Consider the following 19,721-nt stretch of genomic DNA (forward strand, 5'->3'; position numbering starts at 1 on the left):
TACTTAAATTATCTCCTCTAGTCCTCAAAATCTACCTGTGAAATCGATTCTACTATTACTTGATAGGTATGAAAACCAGCCCCAGATCCTGTAAATAAGTTGCCCCCTTTCACACAGATAGCCCGTGCTCTCAGACACCACTCGGTGGTCATTCACGGGACCGACATTCACGTGGCCACAAGGAGTGGTGGGAATGGCATGTGATTTTGCGTCAGAGACCAGGGCTCAAAGCACAGCTCCTCCATCTCGCACGTACATGACACAGGTTAAATTACTTAGCCTGTCTGAGATTCATGGTCTTCATTAAAATTCAGCATTATGATATGCAGCTCACTGGGACAAAGGGAGAGCAAGGGTTACATGATGTAATTTGTGTTAGTACTTCATAAAGCATAAACTTTTCCTCAAGCATTAGTTACACATACACTCAGTTTTTAAACTGCGATATCCATGCTCGGCTTCAGTGGTGTCTGACTCTTTGAGACCTCCTGGACTGTAGCACACTAGGCTTCTCTGTCCATGGGATTTTCCAGGCAAGAAGACTGCAGTGGATTGCCATTTCCTTCTTCAGACGATCTTCCTGACCCAGGTATCAAATCCCCATCTCTTATGTCTTGTGCATTGTTGGTAAATTCTTTACCCACTGAGCTGTGTAATATTATTTGCTACAGGTGTACTATATAGTGATTCTCAATTTTCAAAGGTTATACTCCATTTATAGTTATTATAAAATATTGGCTATATTCCCTGTGTTGTACAATATATCTTTTCAACTTATTTATTTTATATGCAATAGTTTGTACCTCTTAAGCCCCTACCCCTGTGCCGTCCTTCCCGCCTCCCCTCTCCCCACTGGGAACCACTAGTTTATTCTCTGTATCCGTGAGTCTGTATCCTTTTTGTTATATTCATTAGTTTGTTTTATTATTTTAAATTCCACATATAAGTGCTATCATATAGCATTTGTCTTTTTCTGTCTGACGTATCTCACTTAGTTTAATACCCCTAAAATTCACCCATGTTGTTATAACTGGCATTATTTCTTACTTTTTATAGCTGAGTAATATTCCACTGTATATATGTATGTGTGTGTGTACATATATATACATCTTCTTTATCTGTTTATCTGTTGATGAACACTTAGGTTGCTTCTGTATCTTGGCTATTACAAATAATGCTGCTATGAACACTGGAAAGTATGTATCTTTTTGAATTAGCATTTTTATTTTTTCCAGATTTATACCCAGGAGTGGAATTGTTGGATCATATGGTAATTCTGTTTTCAGTTTTTTGAGAAACCACCGTATTGTTTTCCACAGTGGGCACCAATTTACATGCCCATCACCAATGCACAGGGGTTCCCTTTTCTCCACATTCTTGCCACCATTTGCTATCTGTGTTCTTTTTGATGATAGCCATTCTGGCAGGTGTGAGGTGATGCATTATTGTGGCTTTAATTTGCATTTCTCTGATGACTAATGATGCTGAGCAACTGAGCGTGTGCCTGTGGGCCCTCCGTGCATCTTCTTTGGGAGAGTGTCTATTCAGGTCTTCTTCCCTTTTTAAATTGAGTTGTTTGTTTTACTGATGTTGACTTGTATGAGCTCTTCATATATTTTGGAAATTAACCCCTTATCAGTCAAATCATTAGCAAATATTTTCTCCCATTCAGAAGGTTGTCTGTTTTGTAGATGGTTTCCTTTGCTGTGCAAAAGCTTTTAAGCCTAATTAGGTACCATTTGTTTATTTTTCCTTTTATTTATCTTGCTTTTAGAGACAAGATCCCAAAAATATTGCTATAATTTACATCAGAGAGTGCTCGGCCTGTATTTCCTTTCAGGAGTTATATGGTTTCTGGTCTTACATTTAGACCTTTAATGAATTTATTTTTGTGTAGGATGTGATAAAATTTTCCATTTTTATTCTTTTACATGTAGCTGTCCAGTTTTCCCAGCACCACTTATTGAAGAGGCTGTCTTTTCCCCATTGTGTATTCATGCCTCCTTTGTCATTGATTAATTGATCGTAATTGGGTGGGTTTATTTCTGGGCTCTCTATTCTGTTCTGTTGATCTATGACACACATCAGTTTTTAAGGTAATGTTGGCATAGTCTGTAAACAGTGTCCTTTGAAAAGTTTCTTTCAAATATGCTGTGTCAGTGAGGGCTCAGAGAGTAGAGAGAGAACCCAGAGAGGACCTGTATCACTCAGGGCTCTGCCAGAGAAACAGAGCCAGCCTATTAGATAGACAGACAGACAGATAGGTGGATAGATAGATATTGAATACCTTACACATTGTGAGAAATTAGCTCATGTCATTGCTGGCTAAGCATCAGGCTGAAGCCATCAGCTAGGCTGTCAAAAAGCATACCTGGGGATGCTTGGGCAGGTGGTGATGCTGCAGACCACAGGTCCACAGGCAAAACATCTTCTTTCTCAAGGAAACCTCAGTTCTGTTCTTAAGACCTTTCAGCTGAAGGACCTTGGATCAGGTGTACCCACATTATTGATAACCATCTTCTGAAAGTCAACTGATTGTAGCTGTTAATCACATCTATAAAATACCTTCACAGCAACACCTAGATCAGAGTTTGATGAATAACTGGGTGCTAGAGGTTAGTTGATACAGAAGACCGACCATCACACTATCGATGGCAGGAATACATACCAGCACTAGAGCGGGGGGAACAGTGGGATGCTGCAGTATCCTAGAGTCCAAATGCTGGGGAAGCATGGTGGGAGCTGCCTGGTAAGAGCTGGGGCCACGGAAGACACATCACAGGTGGCAGAGCTGCCACAATTGGTTCAGTTCAGTCACCCAGTCGTATCCAACCCTTTGCGACCCCATGAACCGCAGCACTCCAGGCCTCCCTGTCCATCACCAACTCCCAGAGTCCACCCAAACCCATGGCCATCAAGTCGATGATGCCATCCAGCCATCTCATCCTCTGTCGTCCCCTTCTCCTCCTGCCCTCAATCTTTCCCAGCATCAGGGTCTTTTCCAATGAGTCAGCTCTTCGCATCAGGTGGCCAAAGTATTGGAGTTTCAGCTTCAACATCAGTCCTTCCAATGAACACCCAGGACTGATCTCCTTTAGGATGGACTGACTGGATCTCTTTGCAGTCCAAGGGACTCTCAAGAGTCTTCTCCAACACCACAGTTCAAAAGCATCAATTCTTCGGCGCTCAGCTTTCTTTATACTTCAACTCTCACATCCATACATGACTACTGGAAAAACCATAGCCTTGACTAGACGGACCTTTGTTGGCAAAGTAATGTCTCTGCTTTATAATATGCTATCTAGGTTGGTCACAACTTTCCTTCCAAGGAGTAAGCATCTTTTAATTTCATGGCTGCAGTCACCATCTGCAGTGATTTTGGAGCCCAGAAAAATAAAGTCAGCCACTGTTTCCACTGTTTCCCCATCTATTTGCCATGAAGTGATGGGAATGGATGCCATGATCTTAGTTTTCTGAATGTTGAGCTTTAAGCCAACTTTTTCACTCTCCACTTTCACTTTCATCAAGAGGTTCTTCAGTTCTTCTCTTTCTGCCACAATTGGTAGGGGGAGCCAAAGAAAAGGGAGAGAAATCCCTGCCCATTTTCCCCCTTTCCATCCATGTTTCTCATTGGCCAAACCTTCAGGAAACCAGAAGGCAAGGGAGCCTGGGAAATGTGATTTTCTCTGATGCAAAACAGTCTGGAGGAGTGAAAGGCATTGGGACTGTTGACATTTATGCACCTAAACAAGAAAAGAAAAAAAAAAAGGATAATGTGCCCCATTCTAGAGATGCTTAAAATTCAGAAAACACTCATTGGCTTAAGATAACTTGAAAGACAGCCTCTTCAGAAAACAAAGAACAGCCATGTCATTCTCATCTTTCATTCATTTAGTAAATGTTACATCTTTATGTGGTTGGAGATTAGGCTTTAGAAGAGGGGCTTGGGTGCAATGCTGAAGAGCCTGGATTTTTCCCTGTGGTCTACGTGCCTCCAAGTGTGATGCAAGTACTGCTTTCATCTGGATGACCTGTGTGCTTATAGAAGTAAAGATTTCTGAGCCCCATCCCAAACTACTGAGTCAGAACGCATGGAATGGAATGCAGAACTATGTATGTTTATCAAGCTACCCAGGTGATCCTGAGGCAAACTGAACTTTGAGAACCAGAGTTTCAGGCAAGATTGGGAGCCAGGGAGAGGATTAGCAGAGGAGTGTCATGATAAGTTTTAAGTTTCAGAAAATAAGAATACAAATAACCAACACTTACCAACCAAAAGACCAAACAGTGTCTTACGTACTTCACATGTGGATTTATTTAACTTCTCCAATGTCTCTGTGGATGATAATTGGTTTTTTGGTTTTGGGTACCAAAATGGTAAGTAACAGCCAATGAGTGCTTTCCAATTTCAGACAACTAAAACAACATCTGAAGGGGCTAAATCAGAACTTCATTAAACAAACATTATTTGCTCCTGATTTTGGGAAGATAGCTGAACATGTACTATCAATTGCAAATTGCATGTGGTTTATTTAACCTCAAATTTGAGCGCACTCAAATACATCTACAGATAATACCCAATGTGTGCATGTTCAGTCATTCAGTCACGTCTGACTCTCTGCGATCACATGGACTGCAGCTTACCAGGCTCCTCAGTCCACGGACTCTCCCAGGCAAAAATACTGGAGTGGGTTGCCATTTCCTCCTCCAGGGAATTTTCCCAACAAAGGTACTAAACCCGAAACTCCTGCATCTCCTGCGTTGGCAGGAGGGGTATTTACCATTGAGCCCCTGGGAAGCCCAATACCTAGTGAGTTTCTGGCAGTTTAGTAGAGTCCTTTGGTCCCATTATTAACACCTTCCTACACGCACACTCTTTGCCATGTGACTCCGAAGGGAGCAGGGTGCTCTGTTGCACCCCTTGACCTTGGGCTTAATCATGTCACTCACAGGCAGAGGTTAGCAGCCGTGACACAAGCAGAGGCTCGAGATGGGGGTGCACACTGTGCTTACTCTCTCTAGTGCCACTGTCGTCACATGGGTGCGTGCCCTGGCTGCCAGTTGGAAGATGAGAAGCACGTGGAGTGAGCAACACCCCTCCAGTTGCACCAGCCATGGCCAGCTGAGGTCTGCCAGTTTACCTTAGACGCATGGAAAACATATTCTTAGTGTCGACTGCACTAAGGTTTTATAATTGCTTGTTACATAGTATAATTGGACCATACATAACTCTATCGGCACTACATTTCAATTCTACTGCATTGCACTGTGGACCAAGAATGACATCTGCTATATCAGGGAACAAAGGATGTTGTAGCCATCAAGCCATCTCAGGATGGAAACAGGATGCCCGCCATCAAGCCCGCAACCACTGCAAGTACCTGTCCCCAAGGGTGCCCCCTGAGGAAACTCAGGTTGTGAAAACACAGGATACTAGCCCCAGAGAGCTGAGGTCCACGTCAAAGGAATAATGTCAGTGAGTTCAGACTTTTGCATCTTCCCATGTATAGAAAAGCACTGAATTCATTAACTTGAGATATCTCATTTTCTTCACTTAACAGTCATCTTTCGATGTTCTGATATCCTGGTTTTTCTTACAAAACTCTTATATATCCTGGCTCCTCCCTTATCTCTTCAGAGCGGTTCTCTCAGAGCCATCTGAGAGTCCTATCTCCTTGGCTTGAAGTTCTCAGGAAACCTGCCAAATAAAACACAACTCACAACTTTGATGTTGTGGATTTTTTTTTCAGTCAGTGCTATGCTGGTAAAACTCCTTGTAAATAGTGCTTGGTGAACAGTGCATGTCTCTCTAAAGTGATTGCTTTTTTCTTTAATTGTTCCACCTCTGTATCACCCTAAAACTTTATCCCATATTTTTACAGGTCATGATCCTGAGGAATGTGAAATGGCCTTCCATTCCAGATGCATCTAGGAAGGAAGTTAGGATTCTTGAGGTTAGTGCTAGAGCTGAATGTAGAGTAAGGCATTCCCACCAAGAAAACAACAGGCTCCAAGATCGGAGTTGCTGATGAGGTCAGAGTCTAAAACAAAAAGAGCCAAAGCCCAGACACAGAGGATGGAGAGAAACCACAGATTCGAAGAAATGCTTATAGTCCAGCTCTCCAAGGAAAACATTCAGGGATATGGAGTTGACTTTAAAGGGAATACATACATAGAGAACCTAAGGAATCTAAAAAAACATAACAAAACTGATAGAACTAATTAAATGGAGTTAGCAAGGTTTTAGATACAAGGTCAGCAACCAATTATATTTCTATGTATCAGCAACAAACATGAAAACTGAAATTTCCAAAATAAGCCATTTTTAATAGCATCAAAAAACACAAACTAGTTAATAGCAAATTTGAATACATGTATATATAGGCTCTGTATCTTGAAAAATACAAAATATTGATGGGAGAAATTAAAGAAGAGCCAAATTAATGGAGAGCCATATGAACTCAATGGACATGAGTTTGAGCAAACTCCAGGAGACAGTGAAGGACAGAGAAGCCTGGCGTGCTGCAGTCCGTGGGGTCACAAATGTCAGGCATGACTGAGGGACTGAACAACAACAACAAAATTTGCAGATTAAAAGACTCAATATTGTTAAGATGTCAATTCTACCCAATCAGAATAGCAGCAGGCAGTTTTTTTTTAAAAGACTTAGATTCTACAGTTTTTTGTAAATCTAAATGACTTAGAATTGCCAAAACTATTTTGAAACAAAAGAGTAAAGTTGGAGAATTTACATCACCTGATTTCAAAACTTACTGTAAAGCATCAGAAACCAAGACAATGTGATACTCATACAAAGATAGACACATAAATAAATGGATCAGAAGAGAGAGTTCAGAAACAGATGCCAACAAATACGGTCCATTGATTTTTGCTGAAAATGCCAAGATAAATTAATAGCAATAGTCTTTTCCATAAATGATGTTGAACAACTGCATATCCATTCACAAAAAATTAACCTCAACTCTTAGCTCACTGCATACATAAAAAGTAGTTCAAAATAGATGAGAGGTAAACATAAAAGGACAAACTATAAAAACTTCTATAAAAATAAACAAAAAAGAAAATCTTCCCAACATTGGGGGTTTCTTAGGTAGAATACAGAAGCTTGCATTATGAAAGAAAAAAGAATAAACTTGAGTTTTATAAAATTAAAAACTTTTCTTCAAAAGATGCTATTAAGAAAATGTAAGGACAAGCCACTGGAGAAGGCAATGGCACCCCACTCTAGTACTCTTGCCTGGAAAATCCCATGGATGGAGGAGCCTGGTAGGCTACAGTCCATGGGGTCGCTAAGAGTCGGACATGACTGAACGACTTCACTTTCACTTTTCCCTTTCATGCACTGGAGAAGGAAATGGCAACCCACTCCAGTATTCTTGCCTGGAGAATCCCAGGGACAGCAGAGCCTGGTGGGCTGCCTTCTATGGGGTCGCACAGAGTTGGACATGACTGAAGTGACTTAGCAGCAGCAAGGACAAGCCACAGATGGGGAGAAAATATTTGCAATGAATGTATCTGACAAAGTACTTGAATTCAGCATATACCAAGAATTCTTACAATTGAATAATAAAAGGATAAACACTCAATAAAAATATGCAAAGGCTTAAACAGGCACTTCACAGAAGAAGATGGTATATGAATACCCAAAAGACAAACAACATCATTAGTCATTAGGTAATGCAAAAAATTAAAAGCCAAAAATAAAATACAGCTATCCATCTATTAGAATGGACAAATTTTAAAATATTGGCAGGAAGAAATGAAGCAATATTGCTGATAGAAAACAGTTTGGCAATTTCCTGTAAAGCTAAACATATACTTACTTTCTTATTCCTGAGCATGTACCCCCTACCAAATATTCAAATTTATGTCCACACACACAAACATTCACAGTAGCTTTATTCATAAGAGCCAAACATTGGAAACAACTCAAACGTGTGATTTTCTTGGATAAACAGATTATGGTATATTTATACAATAATACAGGGCTTCCCGGGTGGCTCCGTGGTGCAATGAAGAAGAGCTGGGTTCAATCCCTGGGTCAAGAAGATCCCCTGGAGAAGGAAATGACAACCAATTCCAGTGTTCTTGCCTGGAGAATCCCATGGACAGAGAAGTCTGGTGGGCTATAGTCCACGGTGTCGCAAAGAGTGGGATACAACTTAGCAACTAAACCACCACCATCAAATACAATAAAATAGCACTGAGGAATAAAAAGGAACAAACTACTGATATATATAATAACATAGATGAATCTCAAAAATATTATGTCGAGGAAAAGAAATCAAGCATAAACAAGTTTTACTGTCTGCCACCATTTATTCACACAGTCAAAACTAATATGTAATTCCACTCTAGAAAAGGCAACACTGGTCAATACTAAGTGTCTTGGTCATCTCAAGTTGCTATAACAAAAATACCATAGACTAGGTGGCTTAAACAGCAAACATTTCTCATAGTTCTTGAGGTTGGATAATCCAGGATCAAGGTGCAGACAGATTTGGTGTCTGGTGAGAGCCTTCTTGCTGGTTTACAGAAGCACATCTTCCCATTGCATCTTTACATGGTAGAGACAGCAGACAGCTTGATAATAAGGGCAGCAACCCCATGATGTGGGCCCCACCCTCATGACCTAATTATCTCCCAGAGGCCCCACCTGTTAGGGGTTAGGGTTTCAACACATCCATCTTGGGGAGATACAAACATGCAGTTCAGGACACCAAGAGAAACCAGATCAGGGTTTACTAAAACTGTGAGTGGGGGACATTTAAATGCAAAGGAACATGAGGGGACTTTGGGGGAATGATGGGATTGAAACTATGTCTTGAGTGTGCTGGTGATTGCATAACTGCATACATCTTTCAAAACTCATCAAACTGTGCATTTAAAGGGGGGAATTATTTTTTTGTAAATTATATATTAAGATATACAAGATAGTGGGTCCAGCAGTGGGGATAGGTAAATATGGAAGGGAGGAAGCCTTATCATTGCATCCATGTCGCTATTGTCTGCAACTTGCCTTTGATGCATAGTAAGTGGGTGATTCTGGTCACTATGCCCCACGCATTCTCAGCTAGCGTGTGTTAAAGCTTAGTACAAATAGCAAAGAATTCTCAGTCTCTCTGCCCACAAACACTTCACACTCTATGGTTCTCTGTTTTTGCATGTCTGCTTTTCTTTTTGTTATCTTTACACCCACACTTCCCTGACTTCCCTGGTGGCTCATACGGTAAAGAGTCTGCCTGCAGTGTGGGAGACCCAGGTTTGATCCTTGGGTTGGGAAGATCCCCTGGAGAAGGAAATGGCAACCCACTTCAGTATTCTTGCCTGAAAAATCCCATGGATGGAGGAACCTTGCAGGTTACAGTCCATGGGGTCTCAAAGAGTCGGACACAACTGAGTGACTTCACTTCACTTCCCTTCACTTCACTTACCCCCACAGTAGTCCAAACATACCAAGATAGATAGAAGTTAGATAGGTGAGAGATGGATAGATAGATAAATATGTTCCTCATCTGGTTTACATATAAATCCTGTCAGCCATAAGCTTAGCATAGCAGACAATGAGATGAAAAAGCTAACTGCTACAAAATATTAAGTGCAAAGAACGTCTCATATTTATTTCTAAAAAATTGTATGTTCATCAAATGAGCAAGGACCTGGAGAAGGTGGAAAGGAATGAGCCAAGCACAGAAGCAGGTAAACTGGTCTTGGGGAAAATCCAGGAAATCTATTCATTGAGATAGAAAGAAAGAAGTTCTGAAAATAGAGGTGTTTAAGAAGGATGCTACAGAATCGGTGGACTTTTGTTTCTGCATTGAGGGAAATAAAGTGAATGGGAGGGTAGGGACTTGAGGGAAAAGGGGAGACTTTGTGACAGTCACTGTGAGCAGTGGGCAGTAAAGTCACCACAGAAGATAAGGAGTGACACTGTGTAGGGTCAGCTGTGGCCAGAAGTCATCATTCATTGAAGGTTCCAATTCATCCTGAGTCAAAATCCATCTCCTCTGAAAGTCCTTGCCTTTCATATGCAGACGTTTGAGCATTTTGAAAATGCAGAAGATATGTAAGATAGATATATAAAATATGTATTTAAGATATATATACCTATAAGATAGTATAAGGTACAGAGAGATACAAGATAGTAACACCTTGATGTTCTCACAACCTAGAGATATACAATGTGTGGGTGATATATATATCTGGGTTGTGAGAACATACAGGTGTTACTATCTTTGTATTACTATAAGCCCCTAAGTTGTCTTCTTTCCAGTTTAATATCTCAACTTACAGCTATTCCTGTTTGGCCATTTTGGCAGCTCTCTCTTACAAATAGATAAATAACAATAAAAATATTGGTTATACTTCACAGCAAATTATGTGGTGGCTAATTTTATGTGTCAACTTAGCTGGGCCCTCATTCCCAGATAGTTGGTCAAGCATTGTTTTTGATGTTTCTCCAAAGGTATTTTTTTGGAGGACATTAACACTTAAACTGGTGGACTTAGGGTCAAGCAGATTACCCTCCATAGTGTGGGTGGGCCTCATCCAATCAGTTAAAGGGCCTAATAGAAAAAGACTGACCTCATCCATGAAAGATGAAATTCTACCAGCAGACTGCCTTTGGACTCAAACTACAACTCTTCCCAGGGTCGTCAGCCTGCTGGCCTATCCCATCAGAATTTGGACTCCCCAAGCCTCCACAACTGCATAAGCCAATTCCTTAAAATAAGTCTCATAGATAGATGGGTAGATAGAAAGAGAGAGAAAGAAAGAAAAACAAATATAAAGATTAGATATACAGCCAATTCCTTAAAATAAATCTCACAGATCAATAGATAGAAAAATAGATACAAAGATTAGAAATAGAGAGTGAGATAGAGGTAGAGACAAATCTTTGGTTCTATTTCTCTGGAGAATCCTGGCTAATGCACTTTGCAAAAAATACTTTCACATAAGCTCTCCAGGAGGTGAATTATGGAAGTCATTTGTGCTAATCAGCTTACACAGCCTTTTCAAACATCTTTCACTTGGAAAAGAACATAAAGATTTGTGATCTCACTTCCAACTCTCCTAACTATAATTTCCAGACTTCAAACCCCACAGAGGCCACTGACTTGTGAGGATATTTAGTTTATCAATATAGATCTTAAATGAGTTATACAGAGGAATATTAAATATCAATTCCTTATTAGCATTTTTATAATATAGTGACTAGAAGTTTGTTTATTCACCAACTTGCCCTCTGATCATCAAATAAGTTGCTTTTTTTCAAATAATGCAGGATTTCTAACTTTCCAGTTATACATATTGTTACTCAAGTGGATTTGAAATTCAGCATCGAATCTATAGTTCATAATGAGGAATTTGTCAGAGTAAAGATGACTAATAATGTATTATCAAGAGCAGAGAACAGCTACGGATGATGCAGTTGGCAACTCACCCACGTGTTACCAAAAACAGACTGCATTTGACAGGTCCCTAAAGGAACACTCACACCCTTCTCCTGATGCTGAGCTCTCAGGGGTGTTTTCTTTGACCTAGTTCTTTGACAGAACATTACTTAGAAGCAAACAAACCCTAGTTTAGGATGGAAAGTGAATGGGAGAACAGTACACATGGGATATATTCCCTCTCCTTTCAACTCCAGTTCCCACAGGGTACAGTTCAGAGCTGCATCAGAACATAGGCAGGCTTCCCGGGTGGTGCTAGTGGTAAAGAAATTGCCTGCTGATGTAGGAGATGTAAGAGACTCAGGTTCAGTCCCTGGGTTGGGAAGATCCCCCAGAGAAGGGCATGGCCACCCACTCCAGTCTTCTTGCCTGGAGAATCCCATGGACAGAGGAGCCTGGTGGGCTACAGTTCATAGGATTGCAAAGAGTTGGACACGACTAAACGACTGAGCATGCACACTCGCAGAACATAGGCACAACACAGCCAACCCAGATATTAAATCAGCGAAATAGTTTCCTATAGCGAAATACAATTTGTTTACAAAATTGTCTTCCAGGGTACAGCATAGTGATGCAATATTTTTATAGATTATGCTCCCTTTAAAGTTAATACAAAACAATGGCGGTATTTCCCTACGCTGTACAATGTATCCTTGCTGTTGTCTGTTTTATACCCAGCAATCTGTGCCTCGTAACCCCCTGCTCCTATCTTACCCTTTCTCCTTTCCTCTTCCCCAGTGGTATCCAGGAGTTTGTTCTCAATACCTGTGTGTCTGTTTCTGTTTGTCTTATTTCTTGGATTCCACATATAAGTGATAAATACAGTATTTGCATTTCTGTGTCCAACTTATTTCACTAAGCATGATATCTTCCAGGTCCATAGCAAAATTGGTTTGTATTTGTTAGAAAATGACTTCTATGCTACACGAACGTCTCTACCCCAGACCTCTCTTCTTTTTCTCTGGTTCCTCCTTAGGGCTCCTCCAAGGCTTTCCCACAATCTCTAGCTAAAGGGATAATGCTGGGAAGGGTGGGAGGTCTTGGAACCCTACTCTCTGTAGCTACTGCTGGCATCCATTCTGATCGATCTGCATACGTGCCCTACCGATTGCTAAGTATTCTAAATATCATTCCTGGTTAGTTGGGAAAATTTTGAGCATCTTTCTCTTTTTTTTGTCACACACAGGCCTTTGGTTACTTGACCTATTTTTATTGAGACAATAAATAATAAAAAGCAGAAGCACTTTTATAACAATCTACACCTTGTAGATTTTCCAATACATTAGCTTATTCAACCATTATTTATTGTCTTACCGTGTTTTGCACTGTAATAGGCATTAAACACAGGTGTGCTCATACACACACACACATACACACATCTTTTACTCCTCACGACAACCCTATGACTTGGGTGTTACTATAATAATTTCTCCCCCAAATCATGTTACTGTTATGTAACATAATTCCCTGTGCTAGGTGACTAGCACTATGCTAAGCACTTTGCATGGGTTAGCTCATTTAATCTACAACAATATCATGAGATATGTGCTTTTTCTCATCTCTAAGACATAGATGAGTCATCTGGGGCCAGAAAAGATTAAGTAAATTCTTAAGGTGCTTGAGCTGGTAGGAACAAAGCAGGAACTCTCATCCAGTTTTTCAATTTCAACTTTTCCATTGCCTTTTCCACTGTTCCCTGTTCCCTTGCATTAGGAGTGGATATTGGCAGAAGTCTTGAATAATAGGGCTGGTATAATTTCTAAATAGCTCAGAGTATCTTGAGCTCTAAGTTTCAGCTGTTGGATTGCCAACTTACAGTTTTCACATTAGAGAAGGACCATGATGTTCACACCAACTAATCTCACTGATCTTTAGATGAAGTTCTGCTTCAGGTACTCAATGGTTCTTATCTTTAAAGAGTGGGCATTTTGCTATCAAGTGCAGACTCTTACTGTGTTTTTCTTTTACATCGTATTTAAGATTCCCTGGCAGCTCAGAGCATAAAGAATACACCTGCAATGCAGGAGACCAGGGTTTGATCCCTGGGTCGGGAAGATTCCCTGGACAGGGCAAGGCAATCTACTCCAGTATTCTTGCCTGGAGAATCACATGGATAGAGGAGCCTGGAGGGCTACAGTGCATGGGGTCGCAAAGAGTCAGACCTGACTGAGTGACTAACACAAGGTTAAAATACTGACAGTTCAACTTCCTGCAGGCATTATAAAGACTTGCTCCGTTATTGTCCCTTCCCCACTCTCCCCTGCTCTTTTCTGGAGGAGGATGCTACACCAGAAGGTTAGAGGGCAGGGACTGTGCCTATGTCATTTTATCCTTGGCCACTAACCCAGTGCTTCGAACCTGAGAACATGATAAATATTGTTTGAACACGGGAATAAGTATGAGTGAGTGGTGGTGCTTTTTCAGTGTCTCCAAAAGAGGCAATTGTCCTAATCATGATGACCATGTGCTTTTGCGCCCCCAGCAAACCTCCACTCCCATCAGGTCAAAACTTGACTATGTCCAGTATATGGCCTCTGATACATGGTGCTCTCTCTTTAAAAATATATATATATATTTTCTGGCTGTGCTGGGTTTTTGTTGCTCTGGGTGGGCTTTCTCTAGTTGCAGTGTGCAGGCTTCTCGTTTTGGTGGCCTCTCTCATTGTGGAGCGCAGTCTCTAGGGCACATGTGCTTCAGTAGTTGTGATGTGTGGGCCCAGTAGTTGCAGCTGGAGGGATTCAGAGGGCGGGCTCATGAGTTGTGGCTCACGGTCTCTGCTGACCCGAGGCCTGTGGGATCTTCCCGGATCTGGGATGGAAGCAATGTCTCTTGCATTGCAAGGGGAATTCTCAACCACTGGACCACCAGGGAAGCCCATATGGTTCTTTCTATACAACAAATGTTTAGTGAAACTTCCACTCATTTACTTAACTGGTGTTTGTTGAGCACATATTCCATAAAAGTGATATGCTAGATTCTGGGAATACGGTGATGAAGAAGAAGGTAAGCAAGGCCCCGTCTTCAGGGGGCTCAGAAGGGAGGAGATAGAAATGAATACTTCCAAAAACTAACGCAAAAAAAGAATGCAGAGGATAATTATCAATTGTATGAAGGGCTATGAAAAAAATCAACGGGAAAGAGAGATGGAGTCACCAGGAATAGCAATGAGAAGGTGACTTATGAGTTCAGTTCAGTTCAGTTCAGTCGCTCAGTCGTGTCCTACTCTTTGTGACCCCATGAACCGCAGCACACCAGGCCTCCCTGTCCATCACCAACTCCCGGAGCTTACTCAAACTCATATTCGTTGAGTCGGGGATGCCATCCAGCCATCTCATCCTCTGTCATCCCCTTCTCCTCCCACCTTCAATCTTTCCCAGCATCAAGGTCTTTTCAAATGAGTCAGCTCTTTGCATCAGATGGCCAAAGTATTGGAGTTTCAGCTTCAACATCAGTCCTTCCAATGAACACCCAGGACTGATCTCCTTTAAGATGGACTGGTTGGATCTCTTTGCAGTCCAAGGGACTCTCAAGAGTCTTCTCTAACACCACAGTTGAAAAGCATCAATTCTTTGGTGCTCAGCTTTCTTTATACTCCAACTCTCTCATCCATACACGACCACTGGAAAAACCATAGCCTTGACTAGATGGACCTTTGTTGACAAAGTGATGTCTCTGCTTTTTAATATGCTGTTTAGGTTGGTCATAACTTTCCTTCCAAGGAGTAAGCGTCTTTTAATTTCATGGCTGCAATCACCATCTGCAGTGATTTTGGAGCCTAAAAAAATAAAGTCAGCCACTGTTTCCCCATCTATTTGCCATGAAGTGATGGGACTGGATGCCATGATCTTAGTTTTCTGAATGTTGAGCTTTAAGCCAACTTTTTCACTCTCCTCTTTCACTTTCATCAAGAGGCCCTTTAGTTAGATGAAAAGGATCTTGTTTTGTTTAATTGCTCAGTCGTGTCCGACTCTTTGCTACCCCCCTGGACTGCAGCATGCCAGGCTTCCTTGTCCTTCACCTTCTCCTGGAGCTTGCTCAAACTCATGTCCATCGAAGATGACCTACCCATGCAAAATGATGGGACGAGAGCATCCTAGGCATAGAGAAGACATGGGCAAGTGCCCAAGCTCCCAGGGAACAGAGCAGAGGTGGTGCTGTTCAAGTCCAGTGGGAAGTGGGGGAAGGGTGAGAGCAGCAGAAGCCAGGCCTCCCAGGGCTCCAGAGCACACAGTGGGGCTTTTATTTGGAGAGAAATGCAAGACCAATGAAGGGAGTGTCTTCTGCGGTCTGAAGAGGAAAGAATAAAGACAGCAGGGGATGGGGCTTGGACCAAGAAGGGGGCGGTAGACAGGGAAAGAAGTGGATGGATTTGAGTTCTACATGAACAAAGAATATTTGACAGGAGAGGGGGACAGAAAGGGTCTAGCTTAAGCAACTGAGATGGGGAAAAGTGAGACCAGAATAGCATTTCCACCAAGAGTTTTCATTTCATATGTGTTACTTTTCCATTGCCTATTAAATACCCAAATAGGGCTCTCATGGAAGCAGTTGCATATAAAAGCCTTGAGCTCAGGGAGAGAGAAGAGTGCAGGAGAGAGAGGGGAGCTGGGAATATTCAATTTGAGCATGGAACAGATGGTGGTGGCGGTTTAGTCGCTAAGTCATGTCCGACTCTTGCGACCCCATGGGCTGTAGCCCGCAAGGCTCCTCTGTCCATGGTATTTTCCAGGCAAGAATACTGGAGTGGGTTGCCATTTCCTTCTCCAAGGGATCTTCCCGACCCAGGAATCGAACTCGGGTCTCCTACATTGCAGGCAGATTCTTTACCGACTGAGCTATGAGGGAACTCCAAGAACAGATAAATCGTATCAAAATCAAGCCAACGATCTGCTCTTCAACACTGGTCAGCACCAGGCTAATTCTATGATCCAGAGTAAACAACTTCTTCGTGTCTATTTTCTCATCTATAAAATGGGAATAAAAGCATCACTCCTTAGGTTTGCATTGAGGATTAATAAAATAATCCATACCTGGTCAGCTGAATGCCCTCTTTGTGGTTGCTCAGACATGCATCTCTATCACACTCTTGAGGTCCTGGACGCTCGTTCCTGTCCTCAGTCCTCAGTTGCCCTCTCAGACAGTTCCGGTCAGCCTCCCACCCTGGGGACCCCCAGGCAAGGGGAAGGCCCTAGTTTCATGGTTGGGGGATGTCAATGTCCCCTCCTGGCAGACTTTCCTCCTTTCTAGGTTTCCTTGAGGACCACTCTAACTTGGCTTAAAGGGACAACCCTCCTTTCTCACCCCAGAGAGAAGACCAGAAAAATACTGTGATGCTCTTATACCTAAGAATCCCACCTAAAGCATCATCCAGCTTTTTCTTATATAATTGAAGGTGGTTGATGGAGTTGATGGAGCTGACAAAGAATCGGTTTCTTCACCTCTCAGAAGATTTCCTGCAGAAATGTGTCTAGCGTTGCTCTTTATAACACAGGGAATTTGTCATACATCTTAACTAGCTTTGAATTTCAGCCATAATTCCTACAGGAAATTTCCCATTTCTCATCATATGTATTTTATTTTTAATTTTGTTTCTTACTGTCAGCTTTATTTGCCCATCATGACCTCCATGCCGATAAATCCTGGCCCATGAACCTGAAGTCTAAAGAGATTCAGGACGAATAACAGTATAGAATATTGCCTCTCTTTTCTATATGCCTCTGATCTTAGGTTACAAATCCTGAATAAGATATTATAAATTCTGTACTATAGGAGAGTGCATTAAAAAAGATCATCTGGGTGATGTTTGAGTTTAAGGGAGGGTGATAATTAATTGCTCTTCCTCTTCAGAATCCAGAAACAATTAAGAAATAGAGTCCAATGCATGAAGGCCAAAGCATTAAATTTACAATTCAGGAAGGCTAGGTTGGAAAATGGAGCTCATCCTGTAGCAAATGTAGGCTCCTCCCACTCAGAAAGGCAGGCCACTACATCCAACAAGATGAAAACCCATCTTCGAAGTCTCTCCTAAAGAGGCAGGAGCCACAAATGCAAGCTGGTTGTCGAAAGGCAGATCCCAGAGAGACAGTCACATGGCCCATTTGGAAGATGGGGGGAAGCAATCAGAGAAGCTTGGACAAACGGACGTCCAACTTTCTCTACCTCCCTAATCAAGATGGAGAGAGAAGAAAGAGATACAAAAATTATTCCTTGCATCCTTTTCCTCCCTTCCTCCTTTAAGGAAATGCTGGATGGGAGATGAGTGCTCCCTCAACAGGAAGAACTAAATGCTATTAACATTCCCTGGAAGTGGAAAAACCCTGGGAGGATAGCATCGCTGTGAGGTCATTTGCTCTGAACCTACTAGGTGTGAATTTTTCAGGGGAAGGTGTACAGGAAGTACTCCTGCCAGAGGGAGACCATGAGTGAAGGGGAGGGGGAACGGTAGCTGTCCTCAAGGACAACTGAGTGGTCTAGATGGACTTGAACATCAAGAGCTTCAGTGGATAACAGAGGAAGACCCTGGAAAGGCCATCTGAACTTGGGTTGGGGAAAATCCTGGTTACAAGCCAAGGATTTGTATATATTCTTTGGTCAGAAATTGGAAGACAGTCAAAGATTTTGAGTAGGAGAGGAACATAACTATAGCAATGCTTTAAGAAAATTAAATCAGCCGCAGAGGTTGGAATATATTATCTGGGGAGAGTTTTGAAGCAGGAAGATAAGTGAGAGGCTCAAGTGGAAGCAATGTTAATTAGTGTCATCTCGGGGTGGGGGTTTGCTGGAAGGCAAATGATGTGTGTGCAGTGCTTTAGAGTTTACAAAGTTCTTACTCCATCAATTATTTCTGTTGATACAGCAGTTGTGGTAAGTAAATCGCTTAACGGTAGATGCACTGCAAGTCAATCAATTTGCATCAATAAATCTTAATTGAATTAACACCAGGAAGACACTAAAGAACTTGGTGACTCGACACAGGAAGGAAGGCAAGTGAAGAGGCAGAAATGATTCACAGCCTTCAAACTAGAATAAGTCATTCATCTGTCAAATATTTATTGAGCTCTTACTACAATTCCAGGAACTGTTCCAAATTCTGGGCTGCAGCAAAGAATTTGGTGAACAAAGACCTTACCCTCAGGGAGCGTCTGTATCAGGGATAAGATTTCATCAGCAGATGTACAAAGAAATATAAAATGTCATGGGATAGAGAGACAAAAGTCATGGTGAGAGTATGGAGGGCGAGAGCATCAGGGAGATACTTTTTAAGATATGTGATCAGAGTCCTTTCTGTGGAAGTGACAGAGATCTGGAGGCTAAAAGGGGAGCCAAAGGCCAGGCTAAGGACTTCTGGTCATTGTGTGAAAGAATCATTTGTAGAGAACAAAAGTGGAAATACAAAGACAAGCAAGAAGGTACTATAATACACAAGTCCAGGCAAGAGATGATGATGGCTTGACCTAATGTGATATTTTTAGAGAAGGCAAAGGCCAGCCAGATTCCCAATATATGATAAGATAAGGCTTACAGGATCTGTTTTATTCAATGTGATGTAGTATGGAAGAAAAGGAGAGAAATTAGGATGCTTCTGAAGTTTTCGCTCTGAGTGGTTGGGTAAATAGTTGTGCCCTTCTCAGGTGAAGACTAGTGGGCCAATGAATCAAGGGCTCTGCTCTGAACCTGTTATCTTTGATCAACTTGCTGAAAATTCAAGTGGACAGGTTGCAAAGGAAGGACATGATTCTGGTCTTGGGGGAGATGTCAGGGTTAGAGATCTAAACATCAGATGGCTTTTCCATCACCCAGGAGGGAGACGCTGATTCTTGTACTCATCCAGCATTTATTAAGTACTTACTGTATGTGAAATACTTCTCTAGGCTTTGGGGGTGCAGAGATCAAAGACATAGTCCTTCCCTTCAAAGGATGCACAGCTGAGGGAACATAAATGAGGAAACAGCCAATCAGACTGTAATGTGACAAGTTTCATAACAGAAGTTTCCAGGGGTGATACAGGAAACCACAGAGGGGCAGTGGATCCAGGAATTCAAGGACGGCTTCCTCGAAAAGGTGATGCTTCCTTTTGATGCTCACAAGGATGTTTTGAAGATTGAAGAAGGGTTGTCTGGGAGAAGAGAAATCCAGGCACAGAAAGAAGGGTTATTCAGGTGGAAGGAACATAGTTAAGAGCGTCAAAGCACAATATTGCCTGGCATGGTCATGCATCTGTGGTTATTTAGACATGACTGGGAAACC

General features: G+C 41.8%; 1 long non-coding RNA gene across 1 annotated transcript in view; it reads right to left on the bottom strand.

The window, feature by feature from the left end:
• Window positions 1-1,205: 1,205 nt before the first annotated feature.
• The window catches only part of LOC145544317 (uncharacterized), a 58,898-nt gene continuing 40,382 nt past the window's right edge, over window positions 1,206-19,721 (bottom strand). The window contains exon 7 of the long non-coding RNA XR_014081351.1: window positions 1,206-3,743. This is a non-coding gene — a long non-coding RNA (uncharacterized LOC145544317). The remainder of the gene's footprint in view (window positions 3,744-19,721) is intronic.

This window comes from Giraffa tippelskirchi, chromosome 1 (genome assembly GCF_054371585.1).
Source record: "Giraffa tippelskirchi isolate mGirTip1 chromosome 1, T2T-mGirTip1v1.2.pri, whole genome shotgun sequence".
Taxonomy (NCBI): domain Eukaryota; kingdom Metazoa; phylum Chordata; class Mammalia; order Artiodactyla; family Giraffidae; genus Giraffa; species Giraffa tippelskirchi.